Below are 18,216 nucleotides of genomic sequence, written 5' to 3'. Positions count from 1 at the left end.
GTGGAGCTTTAATAGGGATTGCATTAAAATTGTATATTGCTTTGGGTAGTATGGACATTTTAACAATGTTGATTCTTCCCAGCCATGAGCATGGTATTTTTTTCCATTTGTTAACATTTTCAGCTATTTATTTTCTTGGAGTTTCATAGTTCTCTTTATAGAGATCTTTCAGTCCTTTGTTAGATAAGCTCCCAAATATTTCATCTTCTTTGGCACTACTGTGAAAGGAATAGAGTCCTTGACTGTTTTTTCAGCTTGGCTATTGTTGGTATATATAAAGGCTACAGATTTATGGGTGTTGATTTTGTAGCCTGAGACATGCTATATTCCTTGATCACTTCTAAAAGTTTTGTAGTAGAGTCCCTAGTGTTTTCCAGATATACAATCATGTCATCTGCAAAGAGTGAAAGTTTGATCTCTTCTGACCCTATGTGGATACCCTTGATCGTCTTTTCTTCCTGAATTGCAATGGCTAAAACTTCCATTACAATGTTAAAGAGCAATGGAGACAATGGGCAACCTTGCCTGGTTCCTGATCTAAGTGGAAATGATTTCAATTTAACTCCATTCAATACGATATTGGCTGTGGGTTTGCTGTAGATGGCCTCTATTAGTTTAAGAAACATCCCTTCTATACCAATTTTCTTAAGTGTTCTGATCATGAAGGGATGCTGGATATTATCAAAAGCTCTTTCTGCATCAATTGAAAGAATCATTGGGTCCTTATTTTTTAGTTTGTTTATGTGCTGAATTACATTTATAGATTTAATGTATATTGAACCATGTATGTCATGTATGTCTCTTGTGGCTTTACGTTCATCAATAGTTCTCAGTCTGGGGAGTCCTGGGAAAGAGCTCCCTGAATTTTTTCCAAGAAGTTCATGAAGTCAAAACCATTTTCATGATAATACTAAGGTGTTATTTGCCTATTTCACTCTCATTTTCTCAAGGGTGAGCCATGGGGTCTTCTAGAGGCTAAATGAGGTGTAATATTGCAACAGAGTGAATACAGAAGTAGGTGGGATAATCCAGTTGTCATTGATTGAGCCAAACATTAAAGATATTTGCATAAATGTAAAGCAATGACATTCTTTCACTAATTTTTTTGTTCTGGAAAATATAGTCATTTTTCATAAAATGTGCAATTTATAATAATATGAGTTTATCATTATTAATGAATAAATATTTAAATTTTTCTGTTTTAATTTCAATACAGTTAAATATTGATAAATGTCACCCATGTAAACAAAAAACTCTTTGGGATCCTCAATAACTTTTAAAAGTATAAAGAAGTCCTCAGAGCAAAATATTTGAGAACCAGTGATGAAGAAGAAGAGATGGATGGAACCCTTGAAACAGTCTAGTGAAGAAGTGGAGAATTTCTCATGACCCACGAGCATTTACAGATTATTTTGTTACGGATATTTTATTCTAAATTCTTTTAAGGGAAAATAAGTTAATTCTAAGAGCATTTAAAATTTTTGCCTCCAACCTTTGAAGCGAAACCAGACAAAATGTTGAATTAATGGAAAGGAAAAAAACAAATATTTCTGAAGAATTCTAGCGGAAGAGAAATTGATGTGAGGTGAATACATTATTTTGACTGTGTAATGACACAGTCTTTTAAATATAGATGGAAAAAGTTCAAATTTCACTAGTGAGTTTTTGGCACTGAAAAATTCCTATTTTTATTTTCTTCTTAAAAAAGGGATTGTTTTTCAGAAGTTGCAAGTTGGGCTGCTATAACAAAAACAATAGGCTGGGTAGCTTAGAAAGAACAAGAATGTGTTTCTCATGATGCTGGAGGCTGAAAGTCTGAGATCAGGGTGCTGGAATGGCCAGTTCCTGGAGAAGGCCCTCTTCTGGTTTGGATGCTGCCAACTTCCATTGTATCTTCACACGGTGGAAAGCCCCCTAGAGGCTCTTTGGCCTTTTCTTATAAGGGCACTCATTTCATTGTCATGACCTAATTATCTTCCAAAGGTTCCACTTCCTCACGTCATGAGGAATTTAGCATGTGAATTTTGGGGGGACAAAAAGATTCAGTTCTTAGTATTAAATGAACTAATACTTGTCAAAATTTTCTTTATTAAGGTGGAAAATGAATTCTCATAACCCTGACATGAGAGCAGCCAGTTTAGAAATCAGTCCCTTTCCCAGATTCCTGGAGTGCCTCAAGGCTAGAGTGCCTGGAAACACCCTACCTACGATTCTGACCGACCTTAAGGATATGCCCACAATCCTGACCTGCACTACAGAAGAGCCCCCGGCTGTACCCTGGGCTCCTGTGTGGGAGCTGAGCTGACACCCTGTCAGTCTCCATCTGCCTTTTCTTCTCTATTAAAGTCTTTCCTTGTCCCTGGACTGGCCGCCTCTCCTTTCTTACAGACCCTCACCCTAGTTCTATGCCAGAATGCATGCTCAAGGATGTTGCTCTTTGTTATATGTGCTGGCAGTTGTAATTAATTATTTTAATTCATACAAAGAAGAAATAGCTGCTTAAATGCCAAACCAATATAGTAATCTTTTAAAAAAATACTTAGATTTTCATTATACTGGAGATAATTTTCTACGTAGATTGATAGTATATTTAACTCCAGCCTTTTAGTGGCATGTGTTACATGCTGTGATTCATCTTTGTGAGTCATGATTAACAACATGACCTATTTGTACATATTTAGTTTTTGAGAACTGGGTAAAATGGGTGATATATTTCAGCAGTATCATTAAGATTCAAGGGCTGCTACAAAGGCGGGTCCTTGGAATAACATTTCATTAATTGCCCACATAGTTTTCAATCAGCATCTAACCCTTAATTATTCTGAAAGTTCATCCTTGAGCATGCATTCCTTAAAAGAACGTTTATCATTTTTTTCACATCACAAAAGGAATATGTATTCATGGTAGAAAATATAGCAAATATAGAGAAGCAAAAAGAATTAAATAAAAATCACAGGCAAGTTTTTCTCATGAAGATTACCCACTGTGTTTACATTTTTTTTTCTTTTTTTTTGAGACAGAGTCTCACTTTGCCACCCTCTGTAGGGTGCTATAGCATCATAGCTCATAGCAACGTCTGACTCTTGGGCTCAAGCAATTCTCTTGCCTCAGCCTCCCAAGTAGCTAGGTCTACAGGCACCTGTCACAACTCCCTGCTATTTTTAGAGACAGGGTCTTACTCTTGCTCAGGCTGGACTTTTTTTTTTTTTTTTGAGACAAGTCTTACTCTGTCACCTGGGTAGAATGCTGGGGTATCATAGCTCACAGCAACCTCAAACTCCTGGGCTCAAGCAATCTTGCCTCAGCCTCCTAGCTGGTTGGAACACCTGTTAATTTTTCTATTTTTAGTGAAGATGGGGTCTCCCTCTTGCTCAGGCTGGTCTTAAAACTCCTGAGCTCAAGGGATCTACCCACCTGGGTCTCCCAGAGTGCTAGGATTACAGGTGTGAGCCATGGCAGGCCCTCTATTTACATTTTGAGAATATCCTTTCAGTCTTTTTTTGATGTGTAAATATATACATATATTTTTTGCTTTTGCTAAAGCAAGACCATACTATACATACTGTTTTGTAAATTGCTTGTTTTTCCCAATGGTATTTTGCAAATATCTTTCTTTCAAGTGTATGTTTTATTGGTATTCACATTATCTGAAGTTCTGCAGACACTTTTATCACCATCATCGTAGATTGTGAGAATGTATTATGGTGACTTGAAGGTTATATTCCTCAGGTTCTTGGCTGCAAATAACAGAAGATGACTGGCTACATTTCACAGAAAAGGAGTTTACTGTAAATACTGGCAGCTCCCAGAAAGAGTGGGAGGGGGAGTGGGGAGAAAATGGAGCAGCCAGGCTTGGAAAGTGGAAAACAAATGCCCTCTACAAGGAAAACCAGAATTTTCTGTCTACATATGTGTACATTTAAAAATGAGGCCTACACCTGCGGTGCATCTTACAAGGGTATATGTGAAACTTAGTAAATGTAGAATGTAAATGTCTTAACACAATAACTAAGAAAATGCCAGGAAGGCTATGTTAACCAGTGTGATGAAAATGTGTCAAACGGTCTTATATAACCAGTGTATGGTGCCCCATGATCGCATTAATGTACACAGCTATGATTTAATAAAAAAAAAAATAAAAAAATAAAAATGAGGCCTACCTGGCTTGACTCTTCAGAATCTATTGCATTCACTTAGATTAGAGCTGAGAGAAAATGGGTATGGTCTGGAGGCCAAAACGGTAAAAGATTAACAACCTAGACACTGATAGAAATCGGAAGAACTCCTGCAGCTCCGAGCCAGAGGGGTTATTATATAATGAGACCGGCATACTAAAGATCCCTCAGCTTGCTGTGCTGTGAGTCACATGGAGGACAGGCAGGTTTGCCTTTTTCACTTATTGCTGTTTATGGAGCACACATTTTTATTATTTATTTGAATGATGGGAAATGACCACAGTGGGCTGCCCTGAGGACAGTGATAGTCAGCTGGAAACAAAGCCTGGATGACCTGAATGTGAAATGCCGAGTATGTGTGGACCCAAGAGGTGAGCCCAGGACATGAAGGAATCCTAAGGATTTAAGGGCTGTGCTATATCATAGTGACAAATCAAGCCCTTTCATCTTCCTCTCCCCCCTCTCCCTCCCCCAAATTGCTAAATCTGTGACCATGTGTTAATCTGACTGATATAACAGCTTGAAACTAGGCCATTTGAAATATAGAATTCTTGGGGATAGCGAGAAAATATGCCATTTTGAAAAGCCATCTTCTACTATAATCATTGCATAATGGCATTCAGCAGCATTAAAAATGACAGGGAGAAGAAATAGTGCTTTGAGAATAGAATTGCTCTTAGCTTTCTTTAGAGTTCTGAGAGGGTTTTACAGAGAAATGTACTCTTGGTCAATTCAGTAAAACTAGCTCTCTCTCCAGCAAGTCTTCCAACTGGGAGAGGCTGCCCTTTGCTAGCCCAGGGTAGGCTCTTGGTGGTAACAAAAACAAGACTCTGTCCTCCTCTACCTGGGCCCTGCCCAAAGCCCTTAGTAATGATTAATTCTTAAAACATGGCATTGCTGAGAAAATTACTGTCCCCGTCTATGTAAATTTTTTTTTTTTTTTTCACTTTTGTGTTTTCTCAGAAAATAAGAACTTAAAAGGGTTGGTAAGGAAGGGGAGGAGGGGGTCATGGAATGGAAAGTAAATGGAGAAAAGAAAAGGAGGAAGCTCACATCTGTTATAACCCACAGTCTAGTTACTTTGCACATATCTTCTCAGTTAATTCTCCCAACCACTCAGTAAGTTAACTAATCAACATTTCCATCTTACAGAGGAGTTAGCTGAGGCCCAGAGAGGATAGGAGGTTTGCCCACGACCCCAGAAGCTAAATAGAAAAACCAGATTCAAACTGCAGTTTCTTCTTTGTCCAAGTATTTTCATTGTAATAATTGAGGGCGAGGAAAAGGAAAGGGATGAAGGATATTGCATGGTTGGGGTGGGGGGGGCGGGAGAAGAAAAAACAAGGCTAGTTTATGTCATTTGTTAATGTTGACATCTATATTTTTAGTTAGCCACAATATATTATGTAATACAAAATTATGAAAATGATTTAAATGTCAAGAACTGATTATTAACTCAAAGACATACTAGTTCACTACTAATTAATATGAAAGCTGTGTCTATTCATTACATATCCATGATCTTTGCATTATCTGAAGTGTTTTTGTGATAATTCATTTCAATATATGGTAAGTTTTGCAAATGGCTCATTATCTATCTATCTATCTATCTATCTATCTTCCATCTTTCCTCCCATGTATATCTAATATATACTTAAATACACACATATATAAATGTACACTCAAAAAAGTTTTAATTCTTGGGGCATCTTTAGGTTTTTTCATTACATAATAATATAACTTAAAAATAATTCAGATTACTCTAAGGGTACTACGATTAGATTACATTGCATTTGTAAGGTGAATTCCAAGTTGTAGTTGAGTCCTCCACTCAGGAGGTGTGCTTTATACTCCCCATTGTGCCTAATAGGTGAGAGTTTACCATGAAATCCCTCCCCACTTCCTCCTCCCTCCTTCTTGGATTTAATTGTGTTTTTCCTCTCCTGTGGGCCTGTAGTCTACTAGTTTAAATTAGTGTTGAGTACATGGGATGCTTGATTTTCCATTCTTGAGATGCTTTACTATGGAGAATATTCTTCAACTCCTTCCAGGTAAATGCAAAAGATAACACGTTTTGATTATAAAAGTATTTGCTCATAGAATAAAAGTTTAAGAGTATGATGATAATAAAAATCACCTGGACTAATCTGGGTCAGGCTGACCTGGGAATGAGCCTGATTAAGAACTTGCAGGTGGGCTTGGTACCTGTAGCTCATAATTGGCACTATGACTATTAGCATTTTATTGTTTTTCTCTCTTCTAAACTGCATATGTACAGAAAAACATTTCCTTTTGGGATAATTATAGATGTACAGGAAGTTATAAAAATGGCACAGTTTTTTTTTACCAAGTTGTATCCGATGGTCATATTTTATGTAACTGTAGTATAATATCAGAAGTCAGCAAACTGCCCTTAGTACAAAGGATGTATACAGTGCTATGCCATTTTTATCACATGTGTATATTTATGTAACTACCACCACAATAAAAGTATATATATATATTTTAAAAATTTGTATCATTCTGTATAATTTGTTTTATAATGTTTCCATTTCACAATATACTATATTGAGAACATTCTCAATATAATTACTATCTCTCCTATGTTGATGTTTTTCATGCCTGTCTAGTATTACATTGTATAGACATCTTTGTGTGTGCATCTTGAATAATTTCATTAAAATAAATAGAAAAATAGTAGAATTGGGCAGTCATGGCTACAGACATTGTGAAGGTATTTGCCTCATACTTCGGAATCACTCCTTGAAATGTATCAGTTTATACTCATGTGGCCAAAATGAATGCTGATGTTCGTTAACCAGTGACTTGGCCAACACGGGCATGAGCATTAAAAGAAATCAATACCTTAATGTACACAGCTATGATTTAATAAAAAAAAAATCATCTAGATGTGAGAGTCCAAGGATAGATTGGGAATAATGAATATAGAGGTGACCCTGGAACAACATGGGTTGAACTGCACAGGGTCCACTCATACGAGGATTTTTTCAACCAAAGGCAGGTGGAAAATGTAATAGTCATGGAATGTGAAACTCACATCTATTGAGGGCTGACTTTTTATACGCACGAGTTCTGCAGGGCCAACTGTGGAACTTGAGTATGCACAGATTTTGGTATATTCAAGGACCTTGGAACCAATCCCCCAAATATACCAAGGGCCAATTGTAATGGTATTACAAATGTATGATGTGACTTCAGTGAAGGTGGTGGGGAAAACCAGACTTGATCTAAGTAACTTTGTAGGATGATGTTTTCAGTGGAAACTGTAAGAATAAAGATAAAAATGACTACACATTTAAAAAAAAAAGAAATTAATACCTAGTTGATAGGTGAAAAGTATTATTGTATTGTGATTTAATTTGAATACATTTCTACTAATGTTAAATGCTTTTTATGTTTATTGAACACTGATACGTCTTTCTGCTGAATTCTTTCTTCTTGTACTTTAGCCAAGTTTTTCTCAGGCAGATATTTTTCCTTTATTTATTGGTGTCCTTTGTGTGAAGGATATTATCCTACTCTCATAGGTAGAAACTTTTTTTGTATGTTTGTTCCAGTGTTTTGTTAGGTTTTCAGTTTTGTTTGTAATGATTTTTCTGAACAGAAGTTGAGAATTTTTGTGTTATGAAGCCTATCCATATTCTATAACAGTTCCTGCCTTTGGAGAGTCCTTTTCCCCATGAAATAATTAAGTTATATTTTCTTTTTCTGAGATTTACTTTTTATGTTAATTTTTTTTAAAACCATCTTCTATCTATTTTAGTATGTAAGGTAAGCATCTAATTTAATTTTGTATTCTTAGTTATTAGCTATCACAGTAATAGCTATTAAAAATAAAGACCTTTCCATTAATCTGAAATGTCTCATTTATCATGTATTAAAGTTTTATGTACACAGCACAAAGTATAGAACGTGGATTTCTACTCATATTAATTCATCCGTTTACTCATTTATTCATTCATTCACATATTCATTCTTCCACTCATTCATTTCACAAACATTTATTTAACACCCACCATGTACTTTAGATTTAGTGATTGAAATAACGCACAAGATGACGAGGAATCTACCCTCATAGGGCTTTCTTTCAGGGGTGGGCTGGGAAATAGAATAAGGTTATAGCAAATAAGTAAAAAAGGATGGAAATTTTAGGGAGAAGTTCTATGAGAAGGAGAAAATAGACTGCTTCTCATAACATCATATCCTCGTCCAAGTCACCAAAATCTCTTGCTTGGATTATTGCAAATGGTTTTTTAGCCAGGCTGTGTTGGGTAGCTAGCTAGATATGAGCTTGGTGGATGACAGATGCAGTTAGGCTAAGAATGTACGCAGACATCATCGTGCCAATTATAGATTCTCACTCATACTGTGACCGGACTGGTCTGGGTCAGGCTGACCTGGGAATGAGCCTGATTAAGAACCTGCAGGTGGGCTCGGCACCTGTAGCTCAGCGGCTAGGGCACCAGCCACATACACTGGAGCTGGCAGATTTGAATCCAGCCCAGGCCTGCCAAACAACAGTGACAACTATAACCAAAAAATAGCTGGATGTTGTGGTGGGCGCCTATAGTCCCAGCTACTTGGGAGGCCAAGGCAAGAGAATCGCTTAAGCCCAAGAGTTTGAGGTTGCTGTGAGCTGTGGCGTCACGGCACTCTACCCTGGGCAACAGCTTGAGACTCTGTCTCAAAAAAAAGACACTGCAGGTGGATTGTTTTCAAGACTTTGCAGGTGGGCATTTTGGGAGCAGAGTTAGTAAGACCCTGGGAGACTTCCAAGAAGCAGCTGATACTCCTTGAAGTTGTGTATAAAACCCAAGGGCTGCGTTTTCCACAGTGCCTGCAGTTACTAGGATGAGGCCTGGCTTGCTGTGCAGGTTATTAATAAATACTTTCTTTTTCTTACTAAGACCTTGTTTTCTTCAGTTATTTCAGGGACTACCTTGAGCCACCACAGTGCTCTAACCCATTTTTGGGATCCAGCCAGGAGGAGGTATGTTTAATTGATTTACTTTTAACTCTTTTGCTACTGAAGAAGTGAAGATAGTTGTATGGGAATGAGTGCCAGAGAGTCATCTGTTTTCTGTGTTATGGAAGGCATAGACAGAGGGTCATAGTATGAGTGAGAATCTGTACTTGGCACTTGATATCTGGGTACATTCTTAGCAAATGGCTCCTTTTGATTTGCATTGTACCCTAGGACTTGATTTCTTCCCTTCCTGGATTCACTGTCTATTCTCTTATGATCTCTTCTGCATTTAGGATTGCCAGAGAGGTCCTTCTAAAACAAATTGGATCATGTCACTCTTTTGCTCTAAAGCCTCCATGTCTCCTTTATCATCTATTATTGGGTAACAAATTACTACAAGCTAGTGATTTAAAGCAACACACATTTGTTGTCTCACGGTTTCAATGGTCCAGGAGTTGGGGGAAATTTGGTGCCCACTTAGAATGTCTGCCACCCTCCATTCCATGTTACTGAGATAAAAAGGCAAAGTCCTTAAATGGCCCCGGAGGCCTCGGCAAACCACCCCCTGCCCTTCATATCTCTCTGACCATCACTGTCTGTTCTCATCCTCTCACCTTCCCCATCTCTTTGCTGCAGCTCAGTGGCCTCTTGAATAGGTCAGGCACACTACGGCCAGGGTGCTGGTCTCGCTGCCTGGAGCACTCTTTCTGCCCACTGCTATAACTCATTTGCCTCCTTCAACTCTTTGCTTCCAAGTCACTTCTCAGTGTCCCTGCCCCCCACGCCCCCATATAGTGATGCAAACTTCTCCTCACCCCTGCCCCTGCACTCCCTACCACCCTTACTCTGCTCTCTATTTTCTTTCTTTCACAGCATGAATTGCTTCTGACATGTTATATTTGCTGTGGTTATTACTTACCATCTATCTTACTCCACTAGAAAGCAAATTCCATGAGGGAAAGAATCTTTGTTTTCCTCTTAATATGTACTCAGTACCCAAAACAGTGCCTGGTGCACAGCAAGCATTTAATAAATATGTACGGAATGAATAGGCTGGGAAATACTTAATGAGAGGCTTGAAGTAAGAGCATTTGAGCCAAGGTCTGAATGATAGGAGGCCTCCTCAGACAGGATATGGGGAAAGATCACTTGGGGCAGATTTTTTTTGCTTTTTGGTTTTTATTTTTATTTTTGGAGGAGACAAGAGTTTTACTTTGTCACCCTCAGTGAATCCTAGCATTCTAGGAGGCCTAGGCAGGTGGATTGTTTGAGCTCAGGTGGTCAAGATCAGCTTGAGCAAGAGTGAGACCCTATCTCTACTAAAATAGAAACAATTAACTGGGCATTATGGCAGGTGCCTTTAGTCCCAGCTTTTTGGGAGGCTGAGGCAAGAGGATCTCTTGAGCCTAAGAGTTTGAGGTTGTTGTGAGGAACTCAACCTAAGGCAACAGAATGAGACTCTGTCTCAAAAAAGAAGGAAAAAAGCCCTTCTAAGCACTTTTCTTTTCTATTTTTTTTGAGACAGAGTCTCACTATGTTGCCCTCAGTAGAGTGTCGTAGTGTCACAGCTCACATCATCCTCAAACTCTTGGGCTTAAGCGATTCTCTTGCCTCAGCCTCCCAAGTAGCTGGGACTATAGGATCCTAATACAATGCCCAGCTATTTTTTTTTTTTTTTTTTTTTTGGTTGTAGTCCTCATTGTTGTTTAGCAGGCCTGGGCAGGGATCGAACTCATCAGCCTTGGTGTATGTGGCCGGTGCCCTACTCATTGAACTATGGGCACTGAGCCCCTTCTAAGCACTTTTCAAACATTAATTCATTTAATTCTCTAACAACCATATGATGTAGGCACAGTAATTTTTCCCATGATACAGATGAGGAAACCGAAGCACAGGGGAATTAAGTAACTTACATGAAGTGTCATAGCTAGTATTTAAACACAGGCAGGAAGGCACACAGTATAAAGCCAGAGTCTGCACACTTAACCACTATATTAGCATTATCAGTGCAAAAGCCCTGAGGCTGGAACAAACTTAGAGTTTTTGGAAGGATGGCAACAAGACCAGTATGGCTAGTGTTTATTTAGGGATGAGAAACATCATGGTAACTGAGTCCAGAGCGGTAGGCAAAGGTGAAAATAGAGAGGCTCAGGGAAAGAGGAGGTAGAGATTATTCTCATTGCTGGAGGCTATTAACAGTAGTGATATGATCTGTTATAGTTTTTAAAAATAATTTCTCTCAGGCTTGGTGCCTGTAGCTCAGTGCTTAGGATGCCGGCCATATACACCGGGGCTTGTGGGTTTGAACCTGGCCCAGGCCTGCTAAACAACAATGACAACTACAACAAAAAAGTAGCCAGGTGTTGTGGCGGGCACCTGTAGTCCCAGCTACTTGGGAGGCCGAGGCAAGAGAATTGCTTAAGCCCAAGAGTTTGAGGTTGCTGTGAGCTGTGACGTCATGGCACTCTACCCAGGGTGACTAGTGAGACTTCATTTAAAATAAATAAATAAATAAACAATTTCTCTATATGGAGAAGGAACTTCATGAGGGTGAAGAAGGAGGTAAACTTAAAAAAAAATCCTCAAGAACAATTCTGTTTTCCATGTGTATATTTTTTGTATAGTTATATCAGTTTAGACACACCTCTCGGATTCCATGTTATATTAGCTAATGGAATGTCTTTACGTTTTTTATTATCTTTTGTATAGTGAGTTTTAATTTCTGTAAATGCACATAACATAATGTTTTTGAGAAGACAAATAGGAAGCAATCATGTGCACTGATACTAAGCTGCAGCCAGGCCGTAATAGCCTGGCTCATTTTCAAAATTCAATCTTATTTTTTTACACGGCTTTATTGAGGCATAATTTACACACCATAAATTTCATCTAGTTTAAGTGAATAATTTTATGGCTTTTAGCATATTTACAGGATTGTGCAACCATTATCACATTCTAATTTTAGAACGTTCCCATCACACCAATAAGAAACTTCATGCCCATTGGCGGTCACTTCCCATTCTCATCTGAGCCTGGGCAACCACTAATTTACTTTGGGTCTTTATAAATGTACCTTTTCTGAACATTTTATGTAAATGGAATCCATACAGGATGTGATAGTTTATGTCCAGTCTCTTGTCACTTAGCATAATGTTTTTGAGGTTCATCTCTAAGTTTTAGTATCTTTTAGTACCTCATTGCTTTTTATTGTTTAATAATATTCCATTGTAGGGATATGGTACATTTACTTCTTATTCAACAGATGATGGACATGTGAGTTATTTCTCCTTTTGGTTGTTGTAAATAAACCTGATTTAGACATTCTTGTATCCATCTTCATGTGGACATAAAACATAATTTAGAGTGGAGATATCTCTTGGGAGGAATGAAATTGCTGTTTTTTTTTTTTTTTTTCCTTTTGGTAAATCTATATTTACATTAATTTTCAGTCTTAAAACCAGAATGCCCTACACTATGACTTTATTTTGATAAATTTCCATCCCCAAATTATTTTCATTGTTTTGCCTTTAGATGTAGACCTGCAGCTTACTTGAGTAAGGAACATCTTTGCATTTTTTAATGTTTTAAAATATTGAGAAATAATTTCTGTGTGCTCATAGATTTTTTTTTCTTGGTGCTCAATTTGTGATTTGATTAAAAGTGTGTTTAAAATGAAGATGTTCTTTAAATTTTTGTTTTAGCATGCAGAATATATAGAGTTATTTCTGTCTTTAAAACAATCTTCTGTAGAAAAAGAGGTTTAAAAAGCACAATGACAACTTCTTTGTTATTTTAGCTGCTGACATTTTTAATTCAATTTAACAGCGGCCTTATATTTTTAAAGTTAATGATGCAGATTTCAGGTTCAGTTAGCAGCAATTTAAGATGACAATTCAATCATTAGTGAAACTAATTATTAAATGGAAAACTCACTGTAATATTCAACCTCATAATGAAATAAAATCTTAGGTCCAAGTGCTGTGTAAAAACTGTGAGCTGGTTGGTGTGGAGCTGTCTTAATAAAACAGCACAACGCTAAGGTTGAAAGATGGCAGTCTTGTACATGAGATTATTTTCAGTTGTCTAACATTAAATATTTAGGTTCATTTCTAGCCATGATTTTATTTAACTAAATCACATAGCATGTAATGAACTTTGTTTTACAGCATCTCTAACCATGTTTCTAAATGTAAATATATTTACATATTATATTTATCCCATTTATCTTAAATGCGTATGACAGGTATAATCATTACCATGTTTATACAATCAAAATAAAATAGCAATAATGCTATTATGGATATTCTTGTAGCTTTATTTTGATAAGTGCCTGCATTTCTGTTGGGTATATACCTGGAGGGAATTTTCTAGATCACAAGGAATGCAGTGTTTAACTTTGATAGGTAAGGTCAAACCATGCCCCATCATGGTTGAACTACCTGCTCATCCTACCACCAGTCCTTAAAGAGTGTCTGTCGCTCTCTCTGATGGTAATATGTGGAACTGGCAACAACGCATTTGTATCAGTAGTCAAATGGATGAATAAGCAATGGTGTCTTGGTCACTTTGGGCTGCTATAACAAAGATACCGAGATTGGGTGGTTTTAACAACACACATTTGCTTCTCACAGTTTTGGAGTCTGGGAAGTCCAGGATTAAGGTACTAGTAGATTTGGTGTCTAGAAAGGGTCCCTTTCCTGATCCATAGACATCATCTCACCACGTCCTCACATGGCAGAAGGGGCAAGGAAGCTCTTTGGACTCTCTTTTATAATCCCATTGATCAGCATTCTGCCATTTAAGACTTAACCACCTTTCAAAGACCCCACCTCCTAATGCCATCATCACATTTTCCACAGTAAAAATTGTGTTGCGATTTTAACATGTGACTTTTGGAAGGCAGAGGCAATCTATAATAGGTGATATATGTATGAAGTCTGACAATTAAGTTTGTGAACTCATCCTAGAAAAAGTGCTACGTACTTCATTGGTGCATATCACTGTGGTCACCTTCAAAGTATCTAGTGCCTAGTCCATTCAAAGCAATTCTGGAACTCTTTTTCTGAAATGACCTTCAGAGTTGTTGTATGGCAACCCCAAATAAGCAATAATAATAAATGTCACTCAATTGTGAGACACTGATATACCAAGGTTATGAAACCTTACTGAGTTATTTGTACAGTGCTGGCAGTGTAAGCACACAGTGGCAAGTTTGTGAACTTAATTGTCATAACTTGCACAATGACACCTCCAATGGTCATTCTCGAAAAAGAGTTCCAAAATTGCTTTGAAGGGTGGACTAGGCCCTAGCATTGGTGCATAGTTTCCCAAAGGGAGTACTTTGAAGGTGACCATAGTGACATTCAGCAATGAGGTATGTAACACTTTTTCTAGGATGAATTTGAGAATGTGTCTGACCTGGTATACAGTGGGATGCCCTACAACAATGAAAATGAACTATACTGTAAAGGTAACAACATGAGTGAATCTCAAAGACATAGTGTTAAAGAGTAAAGTAAAAGACAAAGGAAAATATACTATATAATCCCCATTTTTATAAAGTTCAAAAAAGATAAAATTAAGCTGTGGCGTTAGAAGTCAGATAGTAATTAATTTGGGGGAACCAAGGAGACTAGTGATTTGAAAGGTGGCGGGAGACGAGTTTCTGAGTGCTGGAAATGTTTCATTCCTTCACCTGGATTTCTTCACTTTGTGTGACATTTTCTTTGAGCTGTGTACCTAATGATCTATACACCTTCTGAATGCATGCTAAAATTCAGTAAGAAGTAAAAGACAGAGATTGAACTTAAAAATCACTGATTTTACCGTCTTTTGATTTTATTTATTTATTTTTTTTTTTTTTCTTTTTTTTTTCTTTTTTTTTTTTATTGTTGGGGATTCATTGAGGGTACAATAAGCCAGTTACACTGATTGCAATTGCTAGGCAAAGTCCCTCTTGCAATCATGTCCGTCTTTTGATTTTAATTGTAACATTGATTTGAACTTAAACAGAATAATTAAAGTGAAATTTATTTAAAACAATCTTTTTTATATCAGTAAAATTTTCTAATAAGTACTCAGAATTTTCCACTACAGCAGTATTTTTTGCCCTGTTTTTTTTGTGATTATTATTTTTTTTTTGAGACAGAGTTTTACTTTGTTGCCCTTGGTATAGTGCTGTGGTGTCACAGCTCACAGCAACCTTGAACTCTTGGGCTCTAGTGATTCTCTTGCCTCAGCCTTCCGAGTAGCTGGGACTACAGGTGTGTACCACTACACCTGGCTAATTTTTCTATTTTTAGTAGAGACAGGTCTCACTCTTGCTCAGGCTGGTCTTAAACTCTGAGCTCAAGCATCCACCCGCATCAGCCTCCCGGACTGCTTGGACAGGCATGAGGCACTGTGTCCGGCCTATTTTTTGTGATTTTTTCTACAGCTGTCTTTGTATTTTTGGTCTTTTATCACAACCTTAATATTTTGCTGATTTATAATACATTTTAATTTCTGAACAACGTTACTCTTGTGATTCATTTGTTTAAAGACAATTTTAACTGTTTTCTAATATAATTACTTAGTAAATTTTTAAAAAACTAGCTAGGATCCGGTGGCGCCTGTGGCTCAGTGAGTAGGGCGCCGGCCCCATATACCGAGAGTGGCGGGTTCAAACCCAGCCCCGGCTGAACTGCAACCAAAAATGGCCGGGCGTTGTGGCGGGTGCCTGTAGTCCTAGATGCTCAGGAGGCTGAGGCAGGAGAATTGTGGAAGCCCAAGAGCTGGAGGTTGCTGTGAGTCTTGTGACATCATGGCACTCTACTGAAGGCGGTAAAGTGAGACTCTGTCTCTACCAAAAAAAAAAAAAAAAATAAATAAATAAAAAAGAAAAACTAGCTAGGATCTTGATTGGATGACTTTAATTTTACAGATCAAATTAGGAGGCATCGATATCTTTAAATTGTCCTTCTTTTCATCCAACACTATGATGTCTCTCCATTTATGTAAGTATTTTCTTATGTCATTGAGTATTTGTAATTTTTCTTTGAAAACTCAATTATGATCATATAATTAACATATGAATATATTCTTGTTGTTAAAAACGAAAACATTACAATTAAGTCTGTAATCCTAACCGAAATACACCTTTTCCCATAGAGCTGTCCATGGCTGTGAATTTGGAATGTATCTTTTCAGACGTTTTTATGCATCTACATACATGTGAATATTCACAGAGAAGATACAGTATCTTGATTTTTTAAATGACTTTTTCTACATAAATGCCATCATACCATCCACACTTGTGTGTGTGCGTGTATGTGTATGCTTGCTTGTGTGTTTTGCTCCCCCACCACCTGTTGCCAGCAATAGGCCTTAGAGATCTTTCCATAGTAGGACATTAGAATTCTTCATTTTTTAAGATTATCAATTCATGTACCTGAGAATGGATATTACTGGTGGTTTATCTATATCCATATGATGCCTATGACAGGCAGATTGTTTCCATTTCTTGTGATTATAAACAATGCTAAACCACATTCACAAACCCACAGTTTATTAATAGCAAGTGCCAGAGGGTCCAGACATGCCCTCCCACTGCCACTTTCTGTCCATGTATATCCAACACTGAAAGCCAAATTATCATTTGAATGTCAGATAATGTACATTTTTAGAAAAGATACTGCCTGGCAGTCCATTTTCATACTCATAAGTTTTTCTCTAATTAGATTTTGAGATGTGAAGTTGGTCAAGGGATATGTACTATTCAATCTTAATAAATACTGCTTACTCTTATCTGCAAATATTTTCTCCAATTTCCATGTCCATTAATAATGTATAAAAATATCCATCAATACTCCATATATTAAAAACTAGAGGAGATGGTAAAAATGATTACTGCTCTTGTGGAGATTACAATTAAATATCACCAAGTAGCTGAATTATTGTGATATAAGGCAATAGAGATAATATCTTAAAAGTAGTTGAACTTTTAGAAGTAATAGTTTATAGTGCTTGGCAATGGGAAGAGATATTACCCTGCGTTCAGGATGCCTTGCTGAATTCTTCCCAGCCAGAATAGTAGGCTCATAAACACGATTTGTGGGCTAACCAAATAGATTCACTTGTTAGAAATAGTCTCTCAATAACCAAACTCACATAACTTGAAATAAAAAGAAAGTTATCAATGCATAGGAAATAAGAAGTGCCAGAGGATCCAGATATCCCCTCCCACTGCCACTGTCTATCCACCTATCTCCAACACTGAAAGCCACGTTATCATTTGAATGTCTGCTAATCTGTGTTTTTAGAAATATACTCCATGGCAGTCCATTTTTTCATGTAGCCTTTCTATCGGGAAAACCAGGTTATCAACCTGATCAATGTGCATGGAATGAGAAAGGGAGGAGTGAGTGTGGTTAGTTATGGGAGTTACCAATTCTACTCTACAATATGGGATTTACCTGCCCCTGGGCAGACAGGAAATCTAGACAGAGACAGCGTCTCTTAGACACTGCCGGCACAGGTCCAGCCAATACTTATTCCTAGCATTCTTTCTTTTCTGGACTTACAAAAATGGATAATTCTCCATTCCATGGGTACATTATTTTCCACAGTTATCAAGTACCTAGGTCACTACAAAAATTTTGAGACAGACTGTGCTATTGGTCCATTATGTCACTTGTAAGAAACACGGTCTACAGCGTCCTTTTTTGTTTACCCGTGCAAGTTTCAGCTTGCTCAGCTTATTGGTGTTGCTGAAGGGCTTCCTTGGTTTCTGTCTGCCCAGATTTCAAGTTTTTGTGTATTTCCAAATTTTCATAATGACCCACGTTTTATTCTCTAAAAGCAGTCTATGTTACTTAATTCCAATAATAAAATCAATAATTATAGTCTTTATGTTTATTTAGGGCTTATGATGTGTCAGGCACAGTTTTTGAGATGAAGTCTCCCTATGTTGCCCTCGGTAAAGTGCCGTCGTGTCATACCTCACAGTAACCTCCAACTCCTGGTTTCAAGTGATCCTCGTGGCTCAGCCTCCCAAGTAGCTGGGGCTATAGGTGC

The 18,216-nt window shown here is 37.5% G+C and overlaps 1 long non-coding RNA gene across 2 annotated transcripts in view; it reads left to right on the top strand.

The window, feature by feature from the left end:
• The window catches only part of LOC128591959 (uncharacterized), a 44,456-nt gene extending 42,092 nt beyond the window's left edge, over positions 1 to 2,364 (top strand). For both annotated transcript variants that reach the window (XR_008381721.1, XR_008381720.1), the window contains one exon: positions 2,095 to 2,364. This is a non-coding gene — a long non-coding RNA (uncharacterized LOC128591959). The remainder of the gene's footprint in view (positions 1 to 2,094) is intronic.
• The last annotated feature ends 15,852 nt before the right edge of the window (positions 2,365 to 18,216 follow it).

Source organism: Nycticebus coucang, chromosome 8 (assembly GCF_027406575.1).
Source record: "Nycticebus coucang isolate mNycCou1 chromosome 8, mNycCou1.pri, whole genome shotgun sequence".
NCBI classification, from domain to species: domain Eukaryota; kingdom Metazoa; phylum Chordata; class Mammalia; order Primates; family Lorisidae; genus Nycticebus; species Nycticebus coucang.
Note: the sequence above shows the minus strand (reverse complement) of the source record. Positions and strands in the feature narration are given on the sequence as shown.